This window comes from Macaca mulatta, chromosome 5 (assembly GCF_049350105.2).
Source record: "Macaca mulatta isolate MMU2019108-1 chromosome 5, T2T-MMU8v2.0, whole genome shotgun sequence".
In the NCBI taxonomy this organism is placed as follows: Eukaryota; Metazoa; Chordata; class Mammalia; order Primates; family Cercopithecidae; genus Macaca; species Macaca mulatta.
Window position 1 is genome coordinate 146,005,516 of NC_133410.1, and position 9,204 is coordinate 146,014,719.

Genomic DNA, 9,204 nt, shown 5'->3' on the forward strand with positions numbered 1-9,204 from the left:
ATGCTGACGAGGTTGCAGAGAAAATGAATTGGTTCTTAATTATTCCTACTATCCTCTCTGGTTGCAGGATTTTTACAAGAACAGAGGAGGCTTGTAAGAGTCATCTCGAGGCACTTCAGATCTGAAAGTAAGTTTTCCTCACCCCAAATATAATTATTTTGTTAAATGCTAATTTTTTGAAATTGTATTCCACACATTTTTTTGTAGACCAAAGTAGGTTATTCAAAATATTAAACAGAAATACAGTATTTACCAAACATTTTTTATAAATCAATTTATATAGTTTGTAATAAATTGCTTCCATACTGTCATAGTCATATTTCAAAACATAAATGTTAATGATTTTAAGTTAGCAAATTGCTGGTCAGGAGTTGGGAGGATTATTTTCTACGTCTCTGCCATCTTTCGTCTGAATTCTCTCTTCTGGCTCCTATTAAGTTGTCTTTATTTTGAGTCTGAATGACTTTGTGTATATGAGGACTTTCTGCAAAGGTAAATAGGCCTAAGGGTGAGAGAAACAATGGAGTTTAAGAAATTTGTAATCATTCCGATAACTTACTAAGAGTGGGATTTGAATTTTCATCTCTAGTGCCAGTCCTTTAGCGATGCTACTAAAATGCACTGAAAACAAGCATTACCAAGCACTCTACAAGCACTCAACAAGCACTCTAAGTCTGATCTTTCAAGTCAACAAAATTATGGTTCTGACTTCTGTTTTTAGAATGTGTGCTCCTACAGCTGACTACGATTCCAAAAATATAGCCTTCTTTGGGAAACAGTTAAAAAGACCCTCTCAATTAAGTTTTTACAGTTAAGACAAGGGAGGGAAAGCATCTGCATATCATGACATAGGCATCTAAATATAAATTATTAAATATTATTTGTTACATATTATTTTGCAATCATAATTATTATTTAAATGTGTCCCTCTATTTAGTGTTGCAAAAACTACCGTGTGAATAACTGAGGGTGTGTTTCTGTGTGTGTTTTCCTTATGTGTAACAACATTATATCATGATGAACATACTTCTCAGTACTCTTTTGCTTACTAGTGGAGTATATTTTAGGTACTTTATGTGTCATCAATTATTCTGCCACAAACTATTTGATAGCATTCCATTGTATGCGCAACTGCTCCTACATGAAAATCATTTGAGAGGTTGTTTTCAAAATATAGTTTCTCCGTATCCACCACCAGAAATGTTGACTCATTTAATTTGAGTAAAATAGGAAAATTTGTAGCTTTCTCAAGCTCCTGAGGTGATTTTAATGAACAGAGTCTTGGGAAATACTAGTTTAATTGTACTAATATGTGCTTTTTAAAGACTTTTTTAAAAAGCAGTTTTAGATTCACAGTAAAGTTGAGAGAAAGGTGCAGAGATTTCCCAAATGTCCTCTACCCTCACAAATACACAACCCCTCTCATTTTCAACATCCCCCAGTAGAGTGGTATATTTGTTAAAATTGAAGAATCTACATTGACACATCATAATAACCCCCAAATCTATAGTTTGCATTAGGGTTCATGCTTGTTGATGTACATTTCATGGGTTTGGACAAACGTATAATGATCATCATAATAGTGTACGAAGTAGTTTTCCTACTCTAAAAATCCTCTGAGCTCCACCTAGATATCCCTCCTTTCCCCCCTCAAACCCTGGCAACTACTGATGCTTTTGTTATCTTCGTAGTTTTACCTTTTCCTGAATGTCATACAGTTGAGATTGTATAGCATGTAGTCTTTTCAGACTGGCTTCTTTCACTTGATAATATGCATTTAACATTCCTCCTTTTTGTATTGCTTAACGGCTCATTTCTCTTTAGCACTGAAAAATAATCCATTGTCTGGATATACCACAGTTTATCAGTTCACCTACTGGGGAACATCTTAGTTGTTTCCAAGTTTTGGCAATTATGAATGAAGCTTCTATAAACATCCGTGTGCAAGATTTTTTGTGAACATAAGTTTTCACTTGATTTGGATAAATATCAAGGAGATGATTGTTGGATTGTATTGTAAGACTCTCTAGTTTTGTAAGAAACTGCCAAACTGTCCTCTAAAGTGGCTGCACCATTTTCCATTCCCACTAGCAATGAATGAGAGTTCTTGTTGTCCCACATTTTTCCCACCATTTGATATTGTCAGTGATTTGGATTTGGGCCATTGTAATAGGTATAATAATATCTCATTGTTGCTTTATTTTGCATTTCCTGATGACATATGATGTGGAGCATATTTTCATGGACTTCTTATCTGACATCTCTATATCTTCTTTAATGACAAATTTGTTTAGGTCTTTTACTGATTTTTATTTATTTTTATTTTTCATTATTAAGTTCTAAGAGTTCTTGTATATTTTGGATGACTGTCCTTTTTCATATGTGTCTTGAACAAATATTTTCTCCCGGTCTGTGGTTTATATTCTTACTCTCTTGACATTTCTTTTTACAGACAAGAAGTTTTTTTTTTTTTTTTTTTTTTAATAAAATGCAGCTTGTCAATTATTTCTTTCATGGATCCTGCCTTGGTGTGTATCTAAAAATCCATTACCATATGCAAAGACATGTAGGTTTTTTCCTATGTTATCTTTTATTTGTTGTATATTTTGCATTTTACATTTAGGTCTATGATTCATTTTGAGTTAACTTTTGTGAATGGAAGGCTTTGTTTAGATTCATTTTTTGCATACTCCAGCACCATTGGTTGAAAAGACTATATGTGTTCAATTATATTGCCCTTTCTCCTTTGTCAAAGATAGTAGACTGTATTTATCTGGCTCTATTTTTGGGCTCTCTAGCTCTCTCCATTGATTTGTCTGTTCTTCTGCTAATACCACACTGCCATGTTTCTATTAATTCTTGAGGTATAGTGTATAGTGATCTATATTAAGTCTTGAGGTCTGGTAGAACAGTTCTGTTCTTTCCCTTTTCCCTTCAATACACTCCTCCCTCAGTATCCATGGAGGATTTGTTCCAGGGCTCCTGTTGGATATCAGACTTTGTGAATGGTCAGGTCTCTTATATAAAATGGCACTGTATTTGCATATAACTTACGCACATTCTCCAGTTACTTTAAATCATTCATGGATTACTTATAGTAACCAATACAATGAAAAGTAAAAGTTTTTATACTGTATTGTTTATTATTATTATCATTATTTTGAGACTAGGTCTCATTATTTCACCCAGTCCGTACTGCAGTTGCACCATCTCAGCTGACTGCAGCCTTGACCTCCCATGCTCAAGCAATCCTCCTGCCTCAGCCTCCTGAGTAGCCGGGACTACAGACACACACAACCATACCTGACTGGGTTTTGTGTGTGTGCATATATTAGGCAGCAAGACTCTCTATACTGTATATAGTATGGTATGTTGCCCAGGCTGGTCTTAAACTTCTAGACTCAAACAATCTACCTGGTTCAGTCTCCCAAAAATGTTGGGATAGTAGATGTTGAGCCACTACATCCATCCTATATTGTTATTTTTCATTGTTTATCTTTCAAAACATTTTGAGCTGCCATTGATTGAATTTGCAAATGTGGAACATGTATATACAGAGGACTGACTGTATTGTGCTTTTTATTCTGAGTCTTTGCCTTCTCTATATAATTTTTTTTTTTTTTTTTTTTTTTTTTTTTTTTTTTTTTTTTTTGAGACGGAGTCTCGCGCCGTCACCCAGGCTGGAGTGCAGTGGCCGGATCTCAGCTCACTGCAAGCTCCGCCTCGCCGGTTCACGCCATTCTCCTGCCTCCGCCTCCCGAGTAGCTGGGACTACAGGCGTCCGCCACCTCGGCCAGCTAGTTTTTTGTATTTTTTAGTAGAGACGGGGTTTCACCGTGTTAACCAGGATGGTCTCGATCTCCTGACCTCGTGATCCGCCCGTCTCAGCCTCCCAAAGTGCTGGGATTACAGGCTTGAGCCACCGCGCCCGGCCTTCTCTATATAAATTTTAGAATCAATTTGTCAATATCCACAAAATAACCTGCTGGGATTTTAAATGGGATTTCATTGACTCTATAGGTCAATTTGGTAAGAATTAAATCTTGACAATATTGACTCTTACTACCCAAGAACATGGAATATCTCTTCACCTATTCAGTTCATTGATTTCTTTCATCAGAGTTTTGTAGATATTGTTTTGCATACTGATATATTTTAAATCAATCATTTATTTTCAGACGTTTAGGCTCTATGCATATTCAAAACTGTATAATGTAATTGTACAATTTATTGGCTGTTACAGAGTTAATTTCTCCATATATAATGATTAAGATAATTTTTAGTTGTTGCTAAGTAATGTTGCTTTTTTTTCTATCATGTAATCTCCACCAGACACACTCCCAGTCACCAAAATAAGTAGGTAAATGTATGTTAATTACTCCTGAATGATATTTCAGAGAATTTGTATGAATGCCAAAACATCATATTTTTACATTTGTCTCAGTCTGATCATCCTTTCAGTTCACCCAGAAAAATGTGAGTATTTCAAGAAGATTTAGATAATTTTGTTATTTATTGTCTGTCTTCTCCACCATGTAAAATCTTCATAAAGGCAGAAATTCCTGACTGTGTTGTAGACTGTGTTGTTGCTTATGGTGCTGTATCTTCAACACCATAAGCAGTTGCTGTTATGCAGTAGATGTTCAAAACATATTTTTGAACATATTAATTTTTTCATACATCCATTTAATCAAGCTGAGAAATGTGGGTCACTACTTCCTAGATTCCTCCCTCTCAAACTCCCTTCTATCCCATGTTTAACAAATTGGGAAATTTAGCTACTGCTGCTTCAAGCAGCAGATTTTCTCCTTCACACTGATATCATCATCTCTACTTCATTTAAGTCTACTAAATATTTTTTTGTAAAGACGTTTCTTCAGCCTTTACTTGCAACAGTACACCACTGTTATACCAGGATAAAACTTCTAACCTGATCTCAAAATGGCTGCAGGTTTCCATTCAAGTCTTATTATCAGCTACCTTATACCATACAGAGTATTAATTACATATCAGCTTTCTCATGAGGAATTGACTATCCATCCTATCTTCAAGTTGACTGAACTTTTTTTCTGCCATATCCAAACTACTGTTAAGCCCAATTAGGAATTTTAAAAATTTTAATTCTTGTATTTCTCTATTTCCTTATGACTTTTCATTTCTCTGTTGATATTCTTCTGCCATTGTTTTAATTTTACAAAATTATCTTCTTTAGTTTTATGTATATATTTATAATATCTGATTTATTATATGTTTATAAGTCTTAAACCTGGACAATTTGATAGTTCTTTTCCATTAACTATGCAAAAAATAAAGACAAAAAATAAGGTTCCCATATTCTAGTTTCTTTCCATGTCTACTAATGTTTTATTGTTAATATCTGTAAGAAATCTATATTATATTATCTCCTCTGGAAAAGTGCTGAGTTTTGTTCAACGAACTTACATAAACTTGGTTTATGCTTTATTGGATAGATGTATGGAAAGTCCAAGTTGTTTTCCAAAGTCCTACAAGTTGTCAGTACTCAACTTCAAATATCTACATGTCTTGTTGGGATCAGTTTGAGGCTTTTTGTGTGTGTGGAGGGGTGTAGAGTAGGTCTTATTCTAGAGCATGGTTTTTGCTTGTAGGACCTACTTTTCTAATATATCAGATATCTGAAGGGATGTTAATAGGGCATTAATATGGACTCTTCACTCTTACTTTTCAGGATGTAGTATCACCAGGACAACTTGAATTTTAGTATCTCTGCTCTTGACGCTGTTGTCAGTTTCCTATAGCCTCACCCTGAATAGATGAAGTACAGTCCTCACCCAGTTTCTTTTGGGGAACCATGCACAGAATTTGGGATCTCCTCTTGCAGGACCACCTTTTCTCCCGTGCTCTTCTCCAGCTGTCTTGAACTTTGATCTCTGCCTCCTCAGCTCAGCTCTCTTTTTAGTACCTTGTCCGCTCTTTTGTGCTGGGGAAGTTTTCCTATTCTTAGACCTAGTGACATCATGGGGCAAACCAGATGAATGTCTGTGGTTTTAGGAATAGCAGTCTTGTATTCCCTATTATCTAGTTTCTGAAAACTGTTGATTCATATGTTCTATCTAGTGTATGTGGTAGAAGGGATAGTCTGGTACTAATTAATAAATCATAATCATATGTGAAATCTTAAAAATCGCTCTTTATTATTATTTATCTTTAAGCTTTTATTTTTTACATCCCATCATAATTTGTGAGTCAACTTTTGCCAAAAAAAAAATAAATAATAGAACAAGAAAAAGGGAAAAAGGGAAATTAATAAAAGCAAGCTGCAAAAAGCTCTAAGATGCCATATCAGATTTTAAAATTATACACATAAACTTTTTATTGTCTCAATGAATTTCCTTTGTTGCAATAATAAAATCCCATAGTTAGCCAATTAATTTTTCATACAGCTCAATGATTGAGGTACGTAATTTGCTGATGGAGCAGCATAGATCATTCAAACAGCTTATTTTTTAAATCAAATCATCTGAAACTCTCTATTGATGATCCATTACTACAGTTTAATAAATAAGATTGCTTTCCCTTTTTTGCATATTTTGCTCTTTCAGTAAATTGTTTAATTATTATGCTTGCCAAGTTTTACTGAGTAAGCTATATACTGTAGCTCTTGATTTTGCATATTTTATTGCTCGTATTACATATTTCACAGACTTATCCCATGCAAAGTCTAGATTGTTGATAACGTTACATACATTACTAGTTATGAGGGTCAATTTATCTATTAGACTTTGCTCATTTGTATAATTTGCTTAATGACCTGTATAATCAAAGTCTGACATTTGCAAAATAATTTTACAAATACATGCTATTCATAAAGTTCATTGATGTGAAATATGTCAATGAATATTTTTCACGTTTTCTTTTATATTTCAGAGTGTGTTAATATTATTTTGCTTGAAAGATGACGTTTTAAAAACTATTTAAGTGCAACAGTGTCAAGATAAAGAGAAGCTATTTTTCCAGAAATAAGCTAAAACATGAAATTATAATGACTGCATATGGCATCTCAAATTATTTTGTATTATGTAGTAAGAGTATGCGTTTTGTAGAAAATGTGTATCTTTTGTTTTCTGTATGTTATTTGTAGGAAAAAAATCATTTTGGAAACATAGAGTATCCATTTTTCTAGAGCTGCTTTAAGTAAATACCGCAGACTGGGTGGCTTAAATAACATAAATTAATTTTTTCATAGTTCTGAAGGGTAGAAGTCCAAGATGAAGGTGTTAGCACGTTTGATTTCTTCTGAAGCCTCTCTTTTTGGTTTGCAGGTAGCGCCATTTTCTTCATGTCTTCATGGTCTTTTCACTATACACACCTCTGTGTATGCATCTGTGTGTTCCATTCTCTTTTGTGAATGAGGACACCAGTCAGATTGGATTAGGGCGTATGCTAGTGGACTCATTTTAAATTAAGTACCTCTTTAAAGACCCTATCCCCAAATACTGAGATAGGGTCTTTAAAAGCACTGGAGGTTAGGACTTGAACATATGAATTTCAGGGGGATCCAATTCAGTCCATGACACGTAATACTTAATTACATAATTTGTAATATCTCTATTTTAAATCAGGGGAATAATAGAAACTTATGGAAATAACTTGATATTAATTGTAGAGTGACAGATCTTGTATCTATTCTTATGTGAACTTTTCTGATTATACTATACTTTTTCTCACTTTATGCCATATTATTTGAACATACCTAAAAATAAATTAACAACATTTATATGTGTTATACTTTTGATATAAATTAATTATATGAAAAAACTAAATATTAAGAATGTGAACAGTATTTTATTTAACAAATATACCCTATTAGAAATCTCATATAACTTCATATGTTTAGAATTCCCTGAACTGGTTTTGCCATCACCATAAAATTAACCGGAAGAATTTTGATGGAATACTTGTTCTGTGAAACGTGTATGCAATAATATACACTTTCTTTTCTAGATTTAAGTCTTTGACTTAAAACTAGAATCTCATTAAAATTAAATATATGATATGTTGGAATACCTCAAATTTTGGAATAATGCAAATATGTCATTTTGTTATTTTTTCCTTATAGTAATTAGCAGTAGAACTTTTAATGTTACAGTTTTTGCATATCACTTAAGATTCCCATGTATAAGTTTTAGTCGATATCTAGAAACTATTCCCAGAATTAGTGGTTATATGTATGCAAATTTTAATTTTTTTGATAAGTCTCTAAAATTTATTTTCTTAGCTTTAAGATTCAGTTTAAATAATATTAAAGGCTCCTACATTTAAGGTTTTCATCTAAAAAAGACTTGTTTTCTTTCATTTTGAGATTGAAAGGAAGCTTGAACATTTGAAAAATACCTTTTTGCAGTTAAATTTAGGGTTACCTACAGAAAAGAAAAAGAGAAAGAGAGGATGATTGCTGCTCTAAAACTGGCAACCCTTCAAGGCCTACAGGTGAGCTATGTTAGCTTTCAAAATCCTCATAGATAAGGCTTATTTCTGGAAAGTGACCTTATCTGCAGAATAACAATGTTTTCAAAATACAGCAAAAGTACCATAAACCTTAGAGTTTGTGCATATGCTATTTCTACTTCCTAGAATACACTCTTCTTTTTACATGACTCTTTTTATCTTTCAAATCTGTTATGTCTTACCTTCTCAGATACGATTTTGTCCTCTTATAGACCAAGTAGGTCCCTAACCCATTACTCGAACTCCTTTTTTATTTTCTACCACATGTATGTTCAATTTATAGTAGTTGCACAACTAATAACCATTTATTTATGTACCTGTTTATTGAATATTTTATTGAAAATATACATTTATTGTTTATTGAAAGAATGCATGATAATAATATGTATATAGTAAGAGGGAAATATTTTACTACATTCACCATTCCATCTTGGATTAACAAGTATCTTGTATTCATAAGCAGGTAATGTGTAGCATAGCTAGATATGTTTTATGAAAACATGAATCTGATTATTACACTGTCAGAATGAATTATTTCAGTGATTTCAAAAAACCTTCAGAATAAAGGCAAAAGCTTGGGATTAGCACATAATACCTTTAAATCAGACCTCCCCTTTCCTATGATATCCTTGCCAATTTCCAGGGCTTCATCTGTGCCCTAAGCATAGCTCCATTAATAGCATGTAGACACAGTAATTTCCTTAGACAAGACCTATT